Genomic DNA, 24,354 nt, shown 5'->3' with positions numbered 1-24,354 from the left:
GCTCTTCACAGCAGAGAGCTTGAATATAGGCTGGAATTTATTAAGGCTTATAACAATGAAGCAAGTATATTTTATGAATTAACGGTCATTAAATGTCGATACTTCGGTTTTTAGATTTCGTTTCCTATAAATTCCGGAAATGAAAGATAAAAATAGAAATACAGGTCGACGGACGTTTATGAGCCATACGAAACAATGGATTCGTTAAAAAAAACGAAAAAAAGTGCTTCATTTCTTGCATCTATATTGCTCCTCGTACGACGTATCCCAAACACTGTAGTCTTTAAATTTCTCCAGAAGAGCTGTCAAAATTTCGTCCGCCTCGCACCCTGCCATGCGTATTAGAACGGCATTTAATCCCGCGCGTAGTAACAGAAGAAGAAATTTTGTCGGGCGGTTGGCACAACAGCCTACACAGGGCATAAGTTGGTTCGAGGGCCTGCCGCCTGGCAGGATGGAAAGGGCGGTGGGGTGGAGGGGGGATCGGCTGTCCTGTGATCCTACCTGCCCGGTATGTCGTCAAGGAAAGTTCGTTAGTCGGTCGGTCGAAACGTCTACACACGTCCAATTTGACGAACGGTGTGTGTGTGTGTGTGTGTGTGTGTGTGGCCCTTTAACACTATGAATCAGCGCAGACGCTTTACTCGTTGCCACGTCACCGGCTTGGCTGACTAGTGTGAAGAATTGCTTTCAGAGGTCGCTAGTGTGTGATCGGCTGTTAGCGGACAAACATGTGCCCTCGTCAGTTCTAGTTCGTGTGTCAAAGCGGCGCCGGTAGGCAGGACAAGTAGGGCACAATGAGCGGGAGGGGGGTGAGGGCAGGCATTGTGGCGTTCATAGCGGTCGCGGGGTGCCTATTTTCCGTCTCTGTATTGGTGGAGGTGATAGAAAAACTTGACGGCAGCGACAGCCCCACGTGGTCGGTCTTAAAACTGATGGGGCCACAGCTGTGGAGCCCAATAAACGGAGACCCTGTACGCCTCACGGTTGCACTCGCTATCGCGTTGTATAGTATAGTGTATTTCGTCTCGTGCTGCGTGTTGGAGAGAGCGGCCCTGACAAAGAATGCTTACCTTGTGGTGCCGTGGATACTGTGCGAGGGCTCTACCATATTATACCAGACCTGCGCTGCTTTCAACGCGAATGACAGGTAGGGTGTTAAGGTATAGTGCTGCATTAGTTTAGTTGAAAGTCTCTTATATTTGCTGTAAGTGCGAATTCCCAGGTTAATCTTCCTCCATGACGTGTCGCAGAGTAGTGCGGTGCAGTCTGATACTATATTGAATTTACTCGTAAGCCTTACTCTAAAAGAGAATGTTTCGTGGGTCCGTACATGATAAAGTATGCTTCCTGAGAACAATTCTTCCGCAACTGCACATTTGAGGTTTTTTTTTTTTTCCTCTTCATAGTTCACTTGCTACATTCACAACCACAAGCACTCATTCTTGTTCATATCAGCTAAACTGTCGTGATGCAACCTTGCTTGCTATGTTGCAGCATAATAGCTCGGTTGATTTGAACGTGAATGAGCACTTGAGAGTTGGAGTTCAGTCCTAAAAAATATAGCGCCGAAGAGAGAAATAGTGTAAAAAATGAAACTGGAAGTTATTTTCAGGAGAAATCAGCGAAGCCAAGGCTTCTTGTTACTTTAGATATTAAAGGAATTCAGATGCCCAATTGTTGGAGTCGGTCTTTTAATGTTCGGATATAGCTGAATTGTAGTAGGGAGCAAAATTTGGAGTCCATGCAAGAGTACGTGTCAAGATACCTATTCTAGATTTAGTCATAGTAAGAGCAAGTACAAATTTTGCTTCATTCAAATACTCTAGTCAGCTGTTCCTACGCTGGTTTTAGTCATTTAACAAGTATTGACAACAGCATGTACACAGAATCCCCATACCGGTAGGTCGTAATTACCTCCAGTCTTGCGTAATCGAACATTTCGGTACCACATCCTCCAAAACGTAAATTGTCAGTGGCTGTCTGCATTCTAAAACATTAAGATTCTAGCTCGTTATTGTGTTGTAGTCTTAAGATACAGAGATGTGTTGTCTTCAGTCCTGAGACTGGGTTGATGCAGCTCTCCATGCTACTCTATCCTGTGCAAGTTTCATCTCCCAGTACTTACTGCAACACACATCCTTCTGAATCTGCTTAGTGTATTCATCTCTTGGTCTCCCTATGCGATTTTTACCCTCCACGCTGCCCTCCAATGCTAAATTTGTGATCCCTTGGTGCCTCAGAACATGTCCTACCAACCGGTCCCTTCTTGTCAAGTTGTGCCACAAACTCTTCTCCCCAATTCTATTCAATACCTCGTCATTAGTTATGTGATCTACCCATCTAATCTTCAGCATTCTTCTGTAGCACCACATTTCGAAAGCTTCTATTCTCTCCTTGTCCAGACTATTTATGGTCCATGTTTCACTTCTGTACATGGCTACACTCCATACAAATACTTTCAGAAACGACTTCCTGACACTTAAATCTATACCTGATAACAGAATTTCTCTTCAGAAACGCTTTCCTTGCCATTGCCAGTCTACAATTTATATCCTCTCTACTTCGACCATCAGTTATTTTGCTCCCCAAATAACAAAACTCCTTTACTACTTTAAGTGTCTCCTTTCGTAATCGAATTCAGTCAGCATCACCCGACTTAATTCGACTACATTCCATTATCCTCGTTTTGCTTTTGTTGATGTTCATCTTATATCCTCCTCAAGACACTGTCCATTCCGTTCAACCGCTCTTCCAAGTCCTTTGCTGTCTGACAGAATTACAATGTCATCGGCGAACCTCAACGTTTTTATTTATTCTCCGTGGACTACGTATTCGCTGTAAATTCATGCGCATCCATCCACAGCAGAAAAGTTTGTGCATGGCTATTGTTAGACAGCTGTCTCGGTGGTGAATATAAAACTTGGGCTATTCTTCTGACTAAAGACGGATGAAAAGTTCAATATTTTGTGATCGTAGTGTGCCACTTCGACGGTCAATGTACTATACAGTTGCCAACAGCTGCTCATATTCAAGCAATTCGGACATCCATTGCAATAATGTACAAATATGAACATCTTAAAGCTCTTTGCTGGTAGTGTCAAGAGTGTTAGACATTGTCAGTTTGAACAGCCGTCTGTGTGCACCGATGGTTAAGCTTTCACAGAAGTAAATTTTCCGGTTGCGTGACAGTGGAACATTAGTTATCGCGCAGCTGGGAAGAAGGTGGTTCAAAAACCGTCCAGCCATCCAGATTTATATTTTCCTTCAGTTTTCGAACTCACGGCAAATTGCTGGATAGTTGCTTCGAAAAGCGCGTAGATTATCTTCCTTATTTTTTCCCCCTGTAAGAGATCTCGCACCATGTCCACTAGCAGTAAACTTCAGCATGTCGCTTGTAGATGCTGAGGGTGTTTGCACAGCAAATAACTTGCAGAAGTAGTAAGTAGTTCCCAAAGCTCCATCTACTTGCAGAAGCAGATTCCGCGAGTTTGTGGATATATTTTGCATCATTCTGAGAGTAGTTACCGAACATTCCCGTTGTTGAAAGATTTTCTAAAACTTGAAGTTTGTGCGTTCAATACTGGTACGACAGTGTCAGTGTGGAAGGCACAGACAGATGGACCGAAAAAATGTACTGTGAGAACTCGTATACTTGCCCACCATCAGCGAAGGAAATGCGGAAACATTTTTTAACAAATGGCTTTGTTTCACCGTAAGTGAAAGATTTTCAGTAGAGGCATTTTTAAATTTTAGTTGATTTTCAATCTTAGCGTAAACATAAAAGTATTACCTCTGTAATGTTCGCAAAAATCGAAAAGTAATGAGTGATCTCTCTGTGATACAGCTTGCAGCATTTTTGGGTCAGTTTATAATATTTTGTTCAACAGATATTTTTAAAAATTTTATACTTAGCTAAAATTAAGGTGAGCAAAGCCGTTAGATTTTTCATTCAGTAGTGCTTCTTCATAAATATGTAGACCTGTGTTCATTCCTTTAGCGAAAATTTTTTTAACTTCATTTTCGATAAGATTTTTCTTCAGTGATAGTGCAAGAACTATGGCAGCTTACCTGGTTTTTATCACGACGCTGTACATTCACGTGCCGATCTCATGAAGCGTCTCAAGTGGAAATACGTCCCCGAGTACTTTCAGCAAGTTGCTGAAATTAACTTGCCCAAGCGACTAGCAATGTATACGTGCGCAAGTTTTTTCTAATTTCTACACCTCAACAAGTAGTAGTCGTAGTACAGGGTGACAATTATTGAATTATATGAAATAAAATCGTCAACTTCTTAACGGTTTCCGTTAGGATGTACAAACTGCACGGTTGGCCGTGGGACACAATGCGAATTAGTTTGCGCATGCATGGTTCGGTTCAGCGACGATTCCCACTTACATTTGGATGGGTTGGTCAATAAGCAAAATTGGCGCATTTGGGGGACTCAGTCGGTATTTCGCGATCGACACGTCTCTTCATCCTCAACGGGTGACTGTGTGGTGTGCAATGTCCAGTCAAGGAATCTGTGCGATATTCCTTAGTGGCAAGGTGACTAGCAAATGGTACGTAAAGGTTTTTGAAGATTTCATTTCGTGGTTGGTTGCTGTCCTAACACCATTTCTTCAAACAGCCACGGTCTCCATCATAGCATATGACAAAATTACATATGTAGTAGTGTTTATATGTTTAATAACGTTAGCGATTAATTTTTTCATATAGTTCATTGTCACCCTGTTTCCGGAATTTGTTTGCTAGTGGACACGCATCTTTGACGGGTTGGAATGAGAGCACTACAGTTTTAGAAAATTCTACCTGAGTTATATTATGTTGTCACACTGTTCTGAACCTATAGCAACTCTTTAGGGGCACTGGCGTTTCCGCACTAACCTAAATGCACTTTTGCAGGCCAGTACTGAAATAGGGCAGTCAGTCTTTCCTGCAGATACCAGGTATGCCTGCTCTTCTCGAGCTAGAGGAAAGGACCCTTTCAAGACAGCGGCAGGCCACGTCAAATTCCCAGAAGGACCTCCGTCCCCTTACCAGTGCGACAAAGCGTAAACATGCTATTATAGTTGGACAGCGTCTGTCACCGGTTCTCAGGTCATCTCAACCCCTTCCCCCCGCGCCCAGCTTAATCTTCTGCCAGCGCTAAAACTACCACCTCAGGCGTCTTTCTGGAACTGCATTGATAGCGATGGACTGGACCCTGAAGAAAGCAGCCATGTTGTACAGCAGGTGTGCATTTTTCATGGGAAGGCCGTAATGCAAAATAGCCTACCTGTAGCAAATATTCAGTAAGCATAAACACCTGGGATAAGTTTTTCTCTTACAGTGTAGTTCTTCCGGCATGTCTCGAAATTTACTAACTCAATTACATAGAAAACGGCAACTTGAGTCTTCCCAGGCCTTATATCCCCTCCCCGGATAAATTTCTGCGGACACCGATGGTCACTCATTTTAGCAATATTACAAATGGATCTTCCGCAGTCACAGCATAAGTTCTAATAAATAAATTACTTCAGAATTATGATTTGGCTTTTTGCATGAAGCTCTGTTACCGAAATTTCAGTCGAAAGGAAAAGTAAGATTTTCATTTGGTATTGTTCTAAATAGCAATATACGCCACTTAATGCATTTCAAATGTTGACAGCCGCGTTTTACGAGCAAATGCACAGCTTTGTCGACATCATAACTAACAAATTTAATCATTTTTAGCTTTCTTTTGGATCGCGAAATTTTTCAGCTGGAATACAGGAAGAAAATGTTTCTTAGCTTAATCGTCGGAGCGAATGAATATGTATTCAGTTTATGCCATTGAACCTTACAAGGCTATGTTCTGCAAAATGTCAAATGTTACTTCAAAAATCTGTAAAATATATTTCAAATATACCAGCTGGAAACAAAGTGAAATCAGTTGAATATTTTGATGCAAGTTACTATCACAGCTTGTTTTGAAAACATCTGTAGCAATAAATCTGTTTTTGCATCTAATTATATGGCGGCGTAAATGTTACACCGAAATCTAACACCCTTTGTAATTTCTTGCTAATTTTTTTCAGTCCTGACGCACTTCGTTTAATCTTAAAGTTGGCTAATGAAATGTGAAATACGTATGGGTCATTAACATTTAATACTAGACAACAAAATTACATCTCGATAATAGTCACTGACTTAAATTTTATAGTGGAAGGAACGAGTCACATTCGCATATCGCAATAAAAGATAAATTGTTCGTCCATTTTCCGTCCAGTGTCTATTGACATCCATTTTAGATCTCTCAGAATGTAGGGAGTAGAGGTTCACATAGTCATCTAGACTATTTTCTGAAAGTAAAACATACGCGAGGGTTAACTTCTGATGGCCGGCTTTGTCATATATACATGTCTGAAGATTTTAGTCTGACGTGTGCTGGAGGTCAATCCTTTGTGGTGCCACGTGACAGTAGCCCAAAGGCAGAAATAGCAGTACTGAAATTTCTGGTCTACGGCGAACACGATGCCCTTAAATGTAGGATAGTGTTGGAATGTCAAAATTCAGAAAACAATTTTGATTAAAATTTAAAGTGATCCAACTCTTTCATTCATAGACATCCCATCCGCAGAGATGATTAAAGTCGTATGTAGATTCCACACTACATAGGCAGAAATTTATGAAAAGATGCTGATGAATGAACAGACTTTATCGTGTATATAGGGAGATGGGTCAAATATTAAAAGTAGCATACTCATTTTTGTCGGTGATATCGCAAATATTCACGTTTCTTTTCATTTAAAGTATGCAACATACATATTAAAGCTTTGATAAGTAACGAAAGATACTGTCTGATCTGCATTAGATATTCGGAAAAGCAGCATTTAGTCCGACAGGTGTCGAATCCCTAAGTGCTTTGCCTTGCCAATTATCCTGACAACTGTTGCAACAACTCAGGAAAGTAAACTGAACAAATTACGTCATCGGAGCAGCTATATTATTATTGTGGCCATCCTGACAAAACTTAGGGGACGTGACATTGTAGAAATTATTTGAATTTCTCTGTAACCAGTCACATTTTATGACTGATGTAAAACACGAAACGTTTCAAGCATGTTCTGCTCATCGTCAGGCTCTCAGACATAGACATGTTACTTGAAGGTAAAATATTAGTCTAACTTAAAACTGTTCAGTTAGCTGTTGTTTAGCTGCTGGTGTCATCTATTGTGGTATTTCAGAGGGGGATTGGCGGCGGCGGTAAGAAATAGATTTCGTTTCGTTATGTTGTAGACCAGTCTCACTGCTGAGATTGTGATACCACAGCCTGAGAGACTACAGATAGTTTCGATATGTCTGTTGTTCACGTAAGATTTTGAAGTCCGAAGCTTTAGCTGCATCGTTAATACAGTGATGGTAAGCTTTATGCTATTGAACCTTGAGCTATTCCACGAAAGGAAAGAAGTATAAGAATGGATATCTAGGAATTAATGAGTTTTTGATTCTTAGTACAGAAAATATTGGTAATCTTAATGTTTGTGAGGTGCCAGTCCTGTATCGAGAATGATGCGGCACGCAACGAATTCCTCTTCTGCCAACATCTTCGTCTGAGTGCACTTGCTACCTATGACCTCAGTTATTTGCTGTATGTTTTCGTGTCTTCCTACCATGGAAGTCATTCCCCTATTCCGTAAGGTGTTCTATCACTTTTCGAGTTTTCCATATACTCCTTCCAGCGCTGATTTTGCGGAGAAACACCTCACTCCTCACCTAAGCAGTACATCTAATTTTACGTATTCTTCTGTAGCAACACGTGTCAAATGCTTCGATTATCTTTTTTCTACTTTCTCCACAGTCCAGTCTTCACTAAGAGACGCTGTGCTCCAAACATTTTCTCAAAGTTTCTTCCACAAATTAGGCCATATGTTTGATATTAGCAGATTCTTCTTGGCCACGAACGCCGTTTCTGCCAGTGCTAATATCTCCTAGCTCCGTCCGTCAAGAGTAATTTGCTGCAAAGGTAGAATAATTCCTTAAAATAATCACCAATTCTGATAAGTTTAACACTTTTGTCATTTCTGCTACTTCTCGCTACTTTACTCTTCCTTAGATTTTCTTTGTCCATGTTGTATACTTACACCTCTTAATAACTTTGTTCTCCGCCTGCCACTCATATTCCCTCTTGGTTCTTGTACAGATTATATAGTTCCCGTCTTTCCCTACAGGTTACCTCTATTTTTCTCAAAATTTCGACCATCTTGCACCATTTCACGCTGTTGAACGCATTTTCCAGGTCGACAAATTCTACGAACGTGTCCCGGTTTTACTTCTCTTGCTTACATTATCGACCGTAACGTTAGAACTGCCTCTGGTGCCTTTGCCCTTCCTAAAGCACAACTGCCATCTAACAGATCCGCAGTTTTCTTTTCCATTCTTCTGTATATTATTTTTGTCAACAACTCGGATGCATGAACTGTCAACATGATTGTGCGATAATTCTCGCACTGTCAGCGCTTGTAGTCTCGAAAACCGTGTATATGTTTTCCCGAAAGCCCGAAGGTACATCGCCAGTCTCATACATTCTAAAACGGTGAAAATCGTTTCGTTGCCACTTCTCCAATGATTCCAGAAATTACAATGGAATGTGATCTATGCTTTCTGCCATATTTTATTTAAAGTTTTCCAAAACTCATCTAAATATCTTAATCGTATATTGGCTCCCCTGTCTCTTCACTGTCGACTTGTTTTTTCTTCTATCACGTCATCAGAAAAGTCCTCCACTAATAATACAATCGAATTAAACTCAATCCAATAACCTTAAATGGTACTAATGCATTAGATTTCAGATGTGCTAGAGTGAAGTAAAATGCTAAGACTTAATATAGCGAATATCACTGGAAAGGAAAGATAGTAATCAACCAGATGCTGCCAGGCCTCCGTATTGTTTGATTTACTGTTTACATCTATGGAAAAATGTTTGTGCAGCGGAAGCACATCAAAAATTGTTAGGTTATGCAGTGTAATAATTTAATCTTGGAAAAACAGCTCCGATAATGTTAGAACACTATTTTGATCGTGCAGCAGCTATGGATCAAGACACAAAGGGATTGGACATCAGGTGCCCGTGGGCATTGAGTTATCAATTGGAAGTTGAAATCTTGTGCTCGGCTGGGATTCGAATCTGGATCTCCTGCTTACTGATCAGATGCGCTCACCACTACTCCATCTGGACACAGTGGTTATCACAACTTCATCTCATACCCTATCATCTCTCCGACGGCATACCATGCTCCAGAGACATCCAGTTGCGGTCTGGACAGATCTATTCGCCCACCATAAGCCTCTCTTTTTTCTTTCTCTCCTAGAATTTGTCTTTTTGTATCTTTGCTTACAACCGGGCTTCTCAGGACTTGCCTTTATCTCCTGAGGATTATTCCTGGTTGTATACATAAGATGAAGGGACTGATGACGTCGCAGTTTGGTCCTTTCACTCACGCAACCAAACAACCTATCATGCCTCCCGTCAGACCCTAATTCTCAACTAACCTATATGCAACTGATGCAGTACCCCTTACCTGTTATCATCGATACTAGAGGCATTTCAGATTCCCGTAAGAGATGGAACATGTACATGTGCACTGAATGGATGATTGGCTTAATAGGTAGTGGTGTGGTGTCTGCCCACTGGTAGATAATGTCTTCAATTTCTTAGCCTTCATACAAAAAAGTACACCACGCGATTATCACACCATAATGCTACAAAGCTGTCCGCATCCTGCACAGATTGAGGTAAAAATCGCGAGGCATAGTTCCAAACCAGCACGAAGACAACAGTGGACATACGTTGCTGGGCACCCACATCCACCCCACTCCCCAATACCACAATAGCCGCTTCCAGTAGCAAAACAGCTAATGGAGATGTTCAGATTAATTTAGAAATATTATCTTAAAGTAACACCTGCATACCTTAACACCTGACGATGAGCAAAACCTACTTGAAACACGTTGCAATATGATAAAAATAAAACATTTAAACGGACTGGTAGCAGAAAATACGGACAGTTATACACTATGTGAACAAAAATATCAAGTCACCTGGCTGAAAGTGACTTAAAAGTTCGTGGCGCCCTCTATCGGTAATGCTGGAACTGTTGGCCCACCCTTAACCTTAATAGCTTCCACTCTCGCAGGCATACGTTCAGTCAGGTGCTGGAAGGTTTCTTGGAGAATGGCAGCCCGTTCTTCACGGAGTGCTGCACTGAGGAGAGGTATCGATGTCGATGAGGCCTTACACGAGGTCGACGTTCCAAAACATCCCAAAGGTGTTCTATAGGATTCAGTTCAGGACTCGGTGCAGGCCAGTCCATTACAGGGATGTTACGGTCGTGTAACCACTTCGTCACAGGCCGTGCATTATGAACAGGTGCTCGATCGTGCTGAAAGATGCATTCGCCATGCCCGAATTGATCTTCTACAGTGGGAAGCAAGAAGATGCTTAAAACATCAATGTAGGCCTGATAGTGCCACGCAAAACATCAAGGGGTGCTAGTCCCCTCCATGAAATACACCACCACACCATAACACCGCCTCCGAATTTTACTGTCGGCACTGCACACGCTGGCAGATGACGTTCACTGGGCATTAGACATAGCCACACCCTGACGTCGGATCGCCACATTGTGTACTGTTTCATCACCCCCACACAAGTTTTTCCATTGTTAATCGTCCAATGTTTACGCTCATTAAACCAACCGAGCATTTACCAGTGTGATGTGTGGTTTATGAGCAGCTGCTCGACCATGAAGTCAGTTTTCTCACCTCCCACCCACCTGTCATAGTACTTGCAGTGGATCCTGATGAAGTTTGGAATTCCTGTGTGGTGGTCTGGATAGATGTCCGCCTATTACACATTACAGCCCTCTTCAACTATAGGCGGTCTGTCAGGCAGCAGACGTGGTCCGCTTGTACGCTTTTGTGCTGTTAGTGTCCCTTCACGTTTCCACTTCTCTATCACATCGGAAACAGTGGACCTAGGGATGTTCGCGAGTGTGGAAATCTCGCGTAGAGACGTATTGCACAGGTGACGCCCAATCACCTGACCACTTTTAAAGTTCGTGATTTCCGGGAACGCCCCATTCAGCTCTCACGATGTCTGACTACTGAGGTCGATGGAGTACAGCACAACGCACGTAATAACAAAAACGTATGTTTTGGGGTGTCCGGGTACTTTTGATCACATAGTGTACATATAACTAGTTTTAAATATCAAAATTTTAGAGGTAGTCTTAGTCGTCTCGGAAGCCATATGAAGGTACCGGCATGAATCGTATTCTGTAGTGTTTAACGAGGAATCAATACGGTCTTCCGTTGGGAATTACTGAAATCGGTGAAAATTGCATTACCATTAAAACCTGAAAACTCATTGGCACACCTTTCCGTACGGTTAACTGAAATGTTAGTTTCTTCGTATGCACAAGGGTTTCAGCAGGAGTCAGTGTTACGTGTTACAGGTTAATTAGCGGATTCAGTTTAGACACAAATTTGACGCGGTGTTACGTGGTTTACGAGTACATGAAACATTCTCTGGTTTCAGAGTGGCGTTATACCAGTTCTGATAAAAGGCTTCGAACAAAAATAAAAGATCAAAGTACAGAAGCTAGAATCTGATTTTCATAGTGTGTTCAATGTCTATTAATATGAAGTACTTAGTCAGTGTAACTTATACCTATTTTATCCTAATGAAATAAATTGCTGGTAAAACTGAAACTTGTATAGTAATTAAAACTAGAGCATCACTAAGGTTTGAAAACCTGTCACTGCGGAGACTGGACGCCGAAAGGAACCGTCTTGGTAAAGTTGCCGACACTTCAGTGTTTGTCTGCTTTCCATTCCTCACATCTTTTAGTGAAGTCTTGGAATACAAAACTATCCAAAGGGCCGTTCACGTGCTGCGTTTGTTCTCAATATACCAAACATGTTAGGCGTTCAGTGGAAGAATAGTATGTGATAGCAAATGAACAGCTGTCAGCAGGATGGGTTTTCATGTCACTAGAAATGTTGGTTTTGTGGAGCTCTCCTTTGTTTCCCCGCATTTTGAAGTTCGTTACGTCTTCTCTTCTTCTTCTTCGGTTATCAACCCACAGGTTGGTTGGCAGCAGCACGCCATTCCGTTCTTTTGTCAACTTTCTTCTTCATATCTGCATAGGTCTGGCACCCGATGTCATTTATTACTTGTTGAATGTAGGTTAATCTAGGTCGTCCTCGGCGAGTTCTTCCTTCAATGATTCCTTCTAATATTCTCTTAATGAAATTGTTATGCCGTAAAATGTGACCTATGAAGGTTATTCTTCTTTTCTGTATATTTCGCCAAAGAGATCTGTTTTCTTTCACTCTTCTGAGGACATCTTCGTTTGTAGCCTTGTCTCGCCAGCTGATTTTTTCCATTCTCCGGTAGCACCACATTTCGAATGCCTCTAATCTTCTCTTTTCTTCTTTTCCACAAGTCCAAGTTTCACATCCGTAAAGGGCTGTACTCCACACATAGGTTTTCATGACTCTCTTTCTTACGTCTAAACTAACATTTCTACTCGTCAGTAAGTTTCTTTTTCCATTGAATGCTATTTTGGCAAGTTGTATTCTGTTTTTAATGTCACTTTTGCTCCTTCCATCTGCTGTTATTTTGCTACCTAAGTAGTTAAATTCTGTAACCTGCCCTAGTTTCTCTCCCTTTATTGTTATTCGTATGGGTTCATTGTAGTTCAGGGCGCCACTCACCATCACTTTAGTCTTTTTCTTATTTATTTTCATTCCATACTGTTCTTTTAAGGTGTTTTCCATTTCATTGAGTGCGGCTTCTAAATCTTCTTTCCTTTCTGTAATTATGGCGATATCATCTGCATATCGCAACATATCTATTTTCATTCCGTTAAGTTTTATTCCTACTTCAATATTCTCTCTTATTTTGTCTATTGCTTCTTGGATATATGCGTTGAAAATTACTGGAGATAGTGGGCATCCCTGTCTCACTCCTTTCCTTATTCTTGCTGTTTCTTCTTTGTTTTCCTTCTTAACTAAGGCTGTTTCATTTTGGTATATTTTAAAGATTATCCTTCTATCATTATATTTCAGACCAGCCTTCTTCAGAATTCTAAACATTTCTGGCCATACAACATTGTCAAATGCCTTTTCGAGGTCTACGAAGGCTATAAATACTTGTTTGTTTTTGGAAATTTGTTTCTCAATTATTAGTCTTAAAGATAAGATTGCTTCCCTCGTCCCTACACCGCTTCTAAAACCGAATTGGTCTTCACTTAGAGTGCTATTCAATTGGTTTTCAACTCTTTTCAAAATTATTCTTATTAGAATTTTTGATGCGTGTGAAAGAAGACTGAGTGTTCGATGGTTTTCACAGTCCATAGTAGATGCTTTCTTAGGTATGGGGAATATGATGCATTTCTGATAGTCTTCAGGAACTTCACCTGTTTTGTATATTTTCTGTATGAGTTGCAGTAATGTAGCTTTCATTTTGTCTCCTGATTTCTTAATTAATTCAGAAGGTATATCATCAACACCTGCCGCTTTCTTATCTGGTAGTTCTTTTAGTGCTTTTTCAAATTCATCTTTCAGAATTGTGTCCCCTAGTTCTTCTTTCTCTACTTCTTCGCTTAATTCTATCATATTATCTGTTAGAGGGTCTCCTTGATATAGCTCTTCAATGTATTCTTGCCATCTCTTCAGCGTGTCATATCCAAATAGTACCTTGCCCTCTTTGTTCTTTATAGTTCCTGAAGATTTTACTTTCCGTTTAGCAAAGTTTTGTTTTATTGTTCTGTAGGCCAAGTCAGTTTTTCCTTTAACCATGTTTTCCTCCACCTCTTTACAAATGCTGTTGAGGTAATTTTCTTTTGCTTTCCTAGATTCTCTGTTTATTTGGTTTCTAAGCTTTCTATATTTGTTTTCGCTTTGCTCGTCAAAGGCATTTTTGTATAGTCTTCTTTCTTCCATTAGACAAATTATTTCAGGTGTTATCCACTCTTTCCTGTTTACAGGTTTGGCTTTCCCAATAAATTCTTCTGCTGCTTTATGTATGCCTTCTTTGATTTGTTTCCACTCCTCGTTAGTACTCCCGGGAATAATGTTTGATGCCATCTCATCAGTTTTCCGTGCATAAGGGATCACTAGTTCTTCAGACTTTAGGTTATCTCTGTTCCATACTTTGTTCGTTTTTCTCTCTAATCGCTTGAGTTTGAGTAAGCATTTCATCATTACAAGGTTGTGATCACTATTAATATCCGCAGACGGGTAGCTTCTGCAGTCCTTGATTTGGTTTTTAAAACGCGATTTTACTAATATATAATCGATTTGGTGTCTTCTAGTATCTCCTGGGGCTTTCCACGTGTACCTTCTTCTTTTATGGTGGTTGAAAAGGGAGTTCGCTATGACCAACTTGTTTTTGGCACAAAATTCAATTAGCCGGCTTCCTCTTTCGTTTCTATCTCCTAGACCATATTTCCCTACAATTCCGTCAACTTCCTCTTCTCCAACACTAGCATTCCAATCTCCCATTATAATTAAGTTCTCTTCACCTTTAACATAATTTATAACTTTGTTGATGTCTTCATACACTGTTTCTATTACATCGTCTTCTTCTGCCGATGTCGGCATATAGACTTGTACTATTACCGTGTTCTTTGGTTTGGTTCCAATTTTGACTAGTATTATCCTAGAGTTAAATTGCACATATCCTGTGACTAGATTCCCGAGTTTTCCTTTTAGAATTATTCCAACTCCACCGATTCCAGTTGTTCCTTGGTTAGTACCTGTATGAATGATACGATAATTTCCTGATCTGAAGTCTCCTGGTTCAGGCCATCGCATCTCAGATATTCCTATTATGTCTGTTCCCATTCTGTCCATCTCTAGTTTGAGGTTCTCTAATTTCCCGCATTGGAGGAGTGTTCTTACATTCCATGTTGCTATTTTTAGTGTATTCTTCAACTTTGCCTGACCTTCCATTGTCCCCACCCGGAGATCCGATTGGGGGACTATTACTCCGGATTTATGTTTAACAGAAGATTCTGGCATGGTGCGCTACTGATTCTTGGGATATCTTGAGTGATCTTTAATGGAGTGGTTTCCCGTTGCCTTCTCCATCCTATGCCGTTGACTGTGAAGTTCTTCCGCCTTTAGGAGCAATTTCTCACTCCAAGGACAAGAGAGTGCCCTGCCTCTATCCGCTCATCCGCTCTCTTTGAGACCGTTGGCACTTGATAGGGGGCGTTTCCTTATCCCGGGAAACACTCGGTCGTCAGAGCCTCGTTAGCAATAACAGGGTGTACCGTGCAGCAATCCTTAGCTGCAACTCGGGTAGGTGAGGTTGACATTTGTACAGGAGAGGCTGTTAGAGTCGCTTCACTGTACCTTACACCCCGTTCGTTACGTAGGGTGTACGAAAAAGGACTTGACGAACTTTGAAAATTCGTACAATCACATTAAAGGACTCAGACCTTGACGTGATTTCACCTAAAAGGAGAGTTTACTCATTGGTAAGTCCGTAATTTCCTAGGTGTCCGCTTTTGACGTAAGTGAATGGGATGAGGTGCGCCAGATCCACGCCTCCGCCCCCCCCCCCTCCCACGTTCACCGGATCTGACGCCTCTTCACTTCCTTTAGAAGTCAAGGGTTCCTCATTTGTTGCACCTTCACCCGTTTCTGAGTTTAGAGATAAATCCTAACTTGCAACTGAACAACTCATGCCTAACATGATTTAGCGAGTTTGTCAAGAAATAGACTTCAGATGGGATGTGTGCCGCATAACCCTTGTTACTTTTAACCTGTTTACGTATATGGTAAAAATTTTATTATAATAAGACAGCAAAATGTCTGAAGGTTAAGTGAATAATTCAATACGCGCTCTGTTAGGAAGTCCTTTTGATACAGGCTGTGTTTCAGACTTGCCTCTTCCATTTTGAAATTTTAACGATTTAGTCAGACTTACCAGTCTTCAATTACGTGATAAGTTGCTTGCATTGTGTGGAAAGCCCCTTCTTTAAATATTGATTTTGGCCTCTGACATGTCAGATAATAATTGGTAGACAGTCTGGGATCCGTACCATAAAGGATTGTCAGAGCAGTTAAAGAAGTGGGAAACAGCAGCACGTTTCGTTAGAGGTTCACTTAGTAAGCGCTAAAGCGTCACGGACCTGGTCGGTCATCTCCAGTGGTTGACATAAGAGCCGTTCATCACGGCGTGGTGTAAGGTTCGTGAGCGCACGTTCCTAGAAAAGTCAATGTATTGCTCCACCCTACGAATAGATAGCGAAAAGATCCTAGAAGGTAAAAGTAGATTTTTGCTCACCCGAGTTTACCAGCAGTCTTCCTTCTTTCGGGACTAAGACAGGAAAAATTCAAGTGAGGGAGATACGTGAAGTATCCTGCCTCACACACAGCAAGTTGATTTGTGGAGTACAGATAAAGATGTTAGGACATTGATAGGTGACGTAGACATGTCTGTTAGGTTAGAAGAAAATAGTACCATTTCCTATTTTACGTTTACTGGCATCCAGTTCTGTAGTACATATATCAATAACACAAAAGATGCAGCAAATTCAGATTACGAAAACTCCAATTCATTAAGTTTGTTGGTATGTGCACGTGCAACTGTGTTCCACTTAATTCATTTCGGTCCTACTCTAACACCTTGTACGCAAAGTTAAGTACTTCTACCGTGGTAGAAATGAAAATTTTCGTCATGTCGTTGGATATATAAATCGGCTGCTGCGACCTCCTAAATCCCATTATCGCTCGGCACAGATGTTGCCAACATACTGAACATGGACGGCCGCTCGGCAAGTTCCACCATTACATTAGCTCATCGTTCCTCTTTGACCTAGTGCAAGAACAATGTCACGAAGAGTGGGAAACTAGTCACTGACCAGAAATAAACTGTGATTCGAATAGGAATGCGTTACTGAGTCACCACCAATGAAGTGCCACTCAAGAAATCTTTGTCGCTGGAATTTATGCACTCTGATAAAGGTGATTTGGTTGGTGACTAAAAATGGGTCGTTCGCGAACTAACGAGTCCAAAGGAACGGTTCGCAAAGATCAACGGAACGAGCGAGGAACGAATTCTAAGGAACGGTCTTTCATAGTTCACTTCGGTCGCGGCTTTCTATTTAGTTCCCGGAACGGGAAACGGTCGGCCTCGTTCCCGCAACGACACGTCGGCCGGTCTCGTTCCAGCCTCGGTCCCGTTCCTGTCTCGGTCTCGTTCGGCCGGACTCGTCCTTCTTCGCGTGGCCACTCGTCGCAGTTCCACTGCCGACTGCTTATAGGTCAGTATCGAGTTGTTGTTAGTTTCGTTCGCTGTGCACGCCCGTTCTAGATCTGGTTCAAACCTTTTTTGAACTCTGAACTTGTGGTTCTGTTCGTATTCTATTCAGCGTCCAAGACCGGTAATTAAAATGTGTTTTATAATTATGTAAATTACACAAAAATCACGGGGTACGTAATACATACATCTTAGGTAACAAAACGGAGTACCAGCTTACTTCACTATTTCGATCAACAGCAGAAGAAATACTTGTAAAAAGGCAAGTTTTTATTACACATGCAAAGAAAGTCGGCACAGCACACACAGTGGCCATTTTCCGTCTTTTTGATACAGAGTAAAAGGGCATGTTCATTGTTATGGAAGGCAAACACTTACAACCGAATGAAGCCCGCGCTCCATATTAGTGTATAGTGTCACAATTTATAAAGAGAATATAACTTCTACAATATTTCCGTGGTACAGGGTGACGCTCCAAAAATCGGCCCCGAGAACTAGACTGCTCATTGTTACCCTCCAATCGTCATTCTTTCGAACTCGTTGCTTGTATTAACTTATTTATTTCTTCACTACCTAATTATTACATGTTTATCTATAAAGTTTGTAGCGGTCAACAAATCGTGCGTTAATTGGCGAGCAGTCTGTACTCGGATCCGGTTTTTCGTGCCCCAGCTTATATTATTTAACTGCGATCAGCTACATGACGCTACAGTAGGCTAAACTAGGTTTTGCAGAAACACGAGAATTCTGTGAGAATTGTTATGAATAAAACCCCGTACTCCACGGGGAGGTAAATGCCCCTCTTGGCGCCCTCCATTTTCAGTCACCTATGCTACTAATTCTCAGTTTTTCGTAAGAACCATACACCAAGCACCAATGAACGGTGAAAGAGTAAAAAGGAACGGTTCCCAAATAAGAGCGATCAGCAGTGAACTAGTTCCCAAGGATGAGAGTTTCACAATCTCTTGTGGTGACGTGGTCAGACGGAGGGCACCATTGGTAATGTAGGATCGCTCGCAGCGTTAAGAGGCCGTGAGAAGGTTGAGGCCTATATGGTAAGGCTTACTTCACCAAAGATGTCACATTAACGGGCTTTCTTGACCAACTAATGACATACATATTCTTAGCTCTAAATTTAAGTAAATGTTGAAACTTCGTTTTACAAGTAAAACTTAGTCGATCACAGTACAGTCGGACCAGTTTAATCTACGTTATTAGGTCAGTCTTCATATTTCCCAAAGACTGAGGGCAAAACATTTAGTTAAGCCCTGACATAAGTATAGCACTTTAGCTTTATGTTGAAGCGCTGCGTCCGTTACTTCCATGACAGCAGTTACTATAACTGTTCCTATAATTCGTGGCGTAATACCAACGGCGATCATTACACAAATATTCAAAGCAAGGGCGTATCCAGCTAATCCCTCTTCCTAGAAAAACTTTTATCACTGCGTCCTACCTTAACTACTTACTGCAACCCACATCATGGTGTTTGGCGAAGGGTAGCAGTACTTAAGAAAGAAATAGCACTACTGCACTGTTTGCGGTCTCCTTTATAGATAGAGTACGTGCCACTAGAATTCTCCCAAATAACCGAAGTTGACTATTCGCCTTCCCTGCTACCGATATTAAGTGCTCGTTACATTTCATCTCTTTGCGACGATACGCCTAGATGTTTCATTGCCGTGACTGTCAAGCAGCACGCCACTAAAACTTGTATTCATCGCATTAATCACCCTGCATACTTTCAGTAACTTAACGATGACAGTTGTCTGTACAGTACAGCGTCATCGATGAAGTTGTAGATTGCTGGACGTACTATGTCAGATCGTTTAACGTAGAGGGTAGTCACAATTAAACTTGAAGTTCTAGTGCCTTCAGCATGAAACAACTGATATTATTGCAACACACAAATCTAGTGGTACAATGAGATTTTTCTACGAATTTAGTGCATTGTAGCAACTACGGCGTTCAAAGCAACAGTTGGCGCTCAGAATGTGCTACTTGATGTAGGAGACGTGACGTGGTTTTTCTATAGTGGTCGTAATATCATTGACAGTGAAATTAAATATGTGTAGTTTCACGAAAATTTGTTTGTACTACTGCTAGGGTAGTATGTACTTTTGGTAACTTTGTTAAATTTAAGGCCCGTTTTTCCTTGTTGTTCACGCTTAATTTTAGGCACTGAGTTGAAGTTCAGAGATCAAACTCCATAAAAATGCGAAACTGCTTTCAGAAATTTTGACATGGTGGGTGGTCGAGAACTGTATAGTTGTTCCAAAGTGCAACCACCTCGTTCAAAACATTGTTCACTCCTTGGCATTTGTTTCTTGTATTCGTTGCTTTCTATGAGAAAGGTAAATTTTGTGACAACTTTTTAAGGTTGTCGGGACTCAAACGGTTGAACTATTCGGAGAATGCTCCGAAAACCTAGTTCTAAAAGTAAAACATGGTACTGCAAGCAAATCGATTAAAGTAAATAGCAACTTGTGCATTATTAAGAAACCTATGTTTCAAGCTTACAACAATGTTTTTTACGTATTGGGCAAAGATCTTACCAGAAAATCCCTGAAAGTCCTGGTCATAGATGAAACCAAACGGATCCAGAACTTCCATTAATAACACGTCGATCCATATGTTATTGAAACTGAAAGGACAGAAAGCAGAGGTAACGAATTACATTTACGCATATGTTGTACCTATGTTAATAGCAATACTGCCTGATGAACACTCCAGTATTTAGAAAGAACACGGTTTAAAGCCAACAAGACACTAGACCATGACTAAATTCCAGCTATATTTTTCGTTAAACTGCGGAATTAGTGCCTTCCCTTTATGTGCAATGGTCTGCAAAACCATTTGCAATTAAATTTAATGTAATTTGCGTATGGTGACAATGTCAAGTAGCATAGCTCGACAAATGTGGGGCCACGCACAGAACTGCTAAAACATAATACACGGTAACTGAAAAACAAGCAACGAGAAGAGCAGAAATGAAACCGGTAGCCCCGATTTATGGTGGTCCCCTGGACATCACAAAAGGGTGTATGACAATCACGGACGGCAGTGCATGCTTTGCAACAAACTACCATGCTGGCCACAAATTTTTGTTATGGGGCGTTAAATTTAAGGCAAGCATAATTTGAGGTATCTTGGCGTCCTTCTGCTCAACAGAGATCCTGGAGTGCAGCGAGACTCACTATCTTAGTCTTGATGGTCTTGCACAGGGTTTCTTGAGAGACAGTCAGCATCTTGGTGTTTTCTTCCACTTTCGTACACTATGGTAATGCCATACTCTTTAAGACGTAGTTCCCACCTGGCGAGTCGTCCTGTTGGATCCTTAAGACCTGTCAACCAACAAAGTGAATGATGGTTTGGAGCAACTGTGAAAGGCCTCTCATAGAGGTACTGTCGAAATTTGCACATAGACCAGATCACAAGAAAACATTCTCTTTCTGTAATTGAGTAGTTTCTCTCGGCTTTTGTGTCCTAGAAGCAAAGGCTACAACCTTCACTTTTCCATTCGAAATCTGCACCAGAACAACATTGATCCCATACCCACTGGCATCTGTGTGTAGTTCTGTAGGTGCTCTCTAATCATACAGACCAAGTACAGGGTCAATCATCAGAGCTTTTCGTAGCACATCGAAAGAATCTCGTTGAGCACCACACCAGATAAATTTAGCGTCGGCTTTTAAAAACTCTTGGAGTGGCCTGGCTTTGATACAAGTCTTTGATAAAACGATGGTAAGAACATAACCAGAGAAATCTTCTCACATCTCTAATACTTTTAGGAATAGGAAATTCCGTTGTAGCTCTCACCTTTTATCGGTCCGGCCGCAAACCTTAGTTTGACACAAGGTTCCCAAGTATTTTGATTTCTTTTGCTCCAAAGAGACGCTTTCTTGGATTAAGTTGGTCTGGCTTGTTGGAGACACTCAAGAACGGCCCTAAGTTTTTTAGTCGCTGGTGCACGTGAATGTACTGTAGTAAGTCTTCTCAACGCCTCCCCTACCTGCTCGATGGGATTTAAGTCAAGGGAACTGAAAAGGCACGTCCATTTGCCGAATATACTATCGTTGCAACAGCTGTTCCATATGTGGAGCTGGGTGCGGTTGCGCATTGTCATGTATAAAAATGAAGTCATGACCGAATGCATCTCTGAAATGACGCACATACGGAACGAGTACAGTGACAAAATGTTACTGGTGAGTGTATAGTGTTCAAACGTTTTCAGTACGTGCATGCAAAATTATACTTCCGCACACCGTAACACCTGGACCACCATGACACATTAGACGATGTTCCTGGGTGCATTTCTTACCCTCATTTGACGAGAGATGGGAATAGTGCATCCAGGAACACTGTCGAATATGATCGCCCCTGTGGTCCAGATGCTATGGTGTGAGGAGGCATAATGCAAGGATGAACTGACCTAATGTCTTAACACGCTACACTAACCTGTCGGTTATAACACTAGTCCTTATCTCTGTACAGGGTTTGTTCGGCGTCAATGGATGAGTGCGCGACCGCATCGCAGTGCACATGCTGAGTAGCTCTGTGATGACAAGATATAAAGACTGGCCTGTCCGTTCCGTCGGCATGGATCCCATCATGCATGTATGTGGGATGTTAGGGAGACGTACTGCAGCACGTCCGCATGGAGGCAGCGACCATACAGGAGCTGCCAATCGCAGTGGTGGGGAACTGAACGCCCATCACAAAAACTGCTTCCCAACCTTGTGGCCAGTATGGAAGCACATAAGACTAAGAGGTGCGACAATAAAGTAATGAGAATGATGTGAAAAAGTTCATTACCGTTTTAGTCAAGTTTAGTGTTGTGCCTTCAAAGTAGTTCCCTTCTGACTGCACACACTTTTTGCAGCGCTTCCGCCATTGATAACATTTCTGGAACTCATCTTCTGTAATATCCTCAAAGACCCTCGTCACAGCGTTTTGGACATCCTGTGTTTGAAAATGGTGTCCCTTGACCGCCGTTTTGACTCTTGGGAATAGAAAAGAGTCGCACAGAGCGATATCTGGTGAATAACGTGGCTGTGGTAGTACTGAAATTTGTTTAGAGTTTAAAAATTGTTGTACCGACAGAGCAGTATGGGATGGTGCATTATCGTGATGCAGAATATAATTATCAGCAATGTTGGCACGGACACAAAGAACTCTTTCACGAAGTCTTTCTAAAATTGGTTAACTGTTTGTCCAGCAGGTACCCACTCTTTATGAAAAATTCCCTTGGAATCAAAGCAGAACACAAGAATGCATTTCACTTTTGACTTAGACATACGAGCTTTTTTGGTCTGGGTGATCCCTTTGAGCACCATAGCGAACTTACGCGTCTTGTCTCTGGATCGTACTGAAGAAACACTTTCATCACCAGTGATAATATGGCTCAACAATTCTGGATTGATTTCCGTTTGGTCTAACGGATCGGCTGCTACATTTTCCGTGTTTCTCGCTGTTGTGTGTGATTTTTGGGGACCATTTTTGCACAAATCTTTCTCATACCAAGATTTTCAGTTATTAGACGAACCGTTTCTCGATTTATGTTCGGCTCTTCTGCAATCATTTTCACAGATAATTTTCGATCAGACCGTACGAGTTGAAGCGCCCTGGCCAAGTTGACATCCGTCCGTGAGGTTGACGGTCGTCCAATGCGGTCTTAATGTAAAACATTCGTTCTGCCTTCACTAAACATTTTATGCCAATGAAAAACGTGAGCTCTTGACATAACCTCTCCAAAAGCCTTCTGAAGCTTAACGTTAGCTGTTGTCGAGTTTTCAACCAATTTAATGCAAAAAGAAATGACATGCCGTTGCGCAATATTATGTGGTTCCATTTCCGTGACCAAAGACAAACATCTGTTAAATTATTACAGCACAACTCAAGACTGAGCAGATGCATCGATGTGCTGCTTGGACTAGCAGCAGCTTACAGACCAAGGTCAAATATATTGTGCCTATGCAAGTCTGCAGGGTTGCCACATCTTGCAAAGAAAATGTCTCATTACTTTATTGTCGCACCTCATATGTCTTGGAGTCAAAGATCACCACACATCATATTAAGAACCATCTCCTGCCGTTCGTAATGTCACACTGGACTGTAATCATTCTTTGAATAAAACTTATTTGTACTGCACTGTACTGCAGCAATTCTCTGCTTGGCCTAAGTTTCATTCAGCTATGTTAACTGGAAGTGACACATCAGATAGTTACTTTCGCCCCAAAGTTCTGCAAACAAGGGCAGTTATCGAGAATATCTCACATCGAAGAGTCGTACGTGACTGAAAAAGCTCACGTTAGTCCTGTTTGTAAAAAGAGTAAAAGATTGGATGAGTCCACATTGGACAAACACTTCTGAAGCTGGTTTCTAGAGCGTACTGAAGGCTCAGATATTAGGACGTTCCTGGGAAGAACAAGCTTGGCTCACAGAACGAGTACGGTTTCAGGCAAAACCACTGGTGTGAAACAAATCTTGCTTTATACATATCTTGAAGGCACATGGTGCACTAGCCGATTCCTCCTTCCTGCATTTCCGAAAGGCGTTACCCATCACATCGTGCACTACAGATACGGTCATAAGTATTTTGACAAATAAGACTGGCTCGTGAAATACGTTGAGGTATATCATACCAGACGGAGAATGTTGGACAGAAACGGAAGCTACACGGAATGAGTTCCAACGAAACGCAGTAGCACCTTCGTCTCGACAAGCCAGACTCACATTATCTGAGGATGCAGCTGGCTGAAGGAAGGTACTGTTAGACGATAGCAAGGAAGTGTGAAAGAACTTGGACAGTGTTTTCGCTTGGGGCAATTGTTAGCTTTCTTTAAATGCGGTTGAATCAGACAACGCCTATAACTAAGAAATACAACCCTCTAGTACCAAATTACAGAATTTGTGTTGAAGCTATACGTGGAATAAGTATTCAGTGGTAAAACTAAGAAGCGGGACAATCACCTAAATTAGTTTCGTTGGAGGGCTTCTGGGAAAGTACAGTGCGTCTGTAAATAACTTCAAGGAAGCTTATGTGATCAGAGTAC

At 41.5% G+C, this 24,354-nt stretch overlaps 1 protein-coding gene across 1 annotated transcript in view; it reads left to right on the top strand.

The window, feature by feature from the left end:
* The first annotated feature begins 1,044 nt into the window (after positions 1 to 1,044).
* Positions 1,045 to 24,354, top strand: part of LOC126092463 (uncharacterized) — a 59,383-nt gene continuing 36,073 nt past the window's right edge. Inside the window, exon 1 of the mRNA XM_049908068.1 lies at positions 1,045 to 1,150. The gene's annotated coding sequence lies outside the window, so the exon portion shown is untranslated. The remainder of the gene's footprint in view (positions 1,151 to 24,354) is intronic.

The sequence above is a fragment of the Schistocerca cancellata genome, chromosome 7 (assembly GCF_023864275.1).
Source record: "Schistocerca cancellata isolate TAMUIC-IGC-003103 chromosome 7, iqSchCanc2.1, whole genome shotgun sequence".
Lineage (NCBI taxonomy): Eukaryota > Metazoa > Arthropoda > Insecta > Orthoptera > Acrididae > Schistocerca > Schistocerca cancellata.
This window is presented reverse-complemented; position numbering and strand designations above follow the sequence as displayed.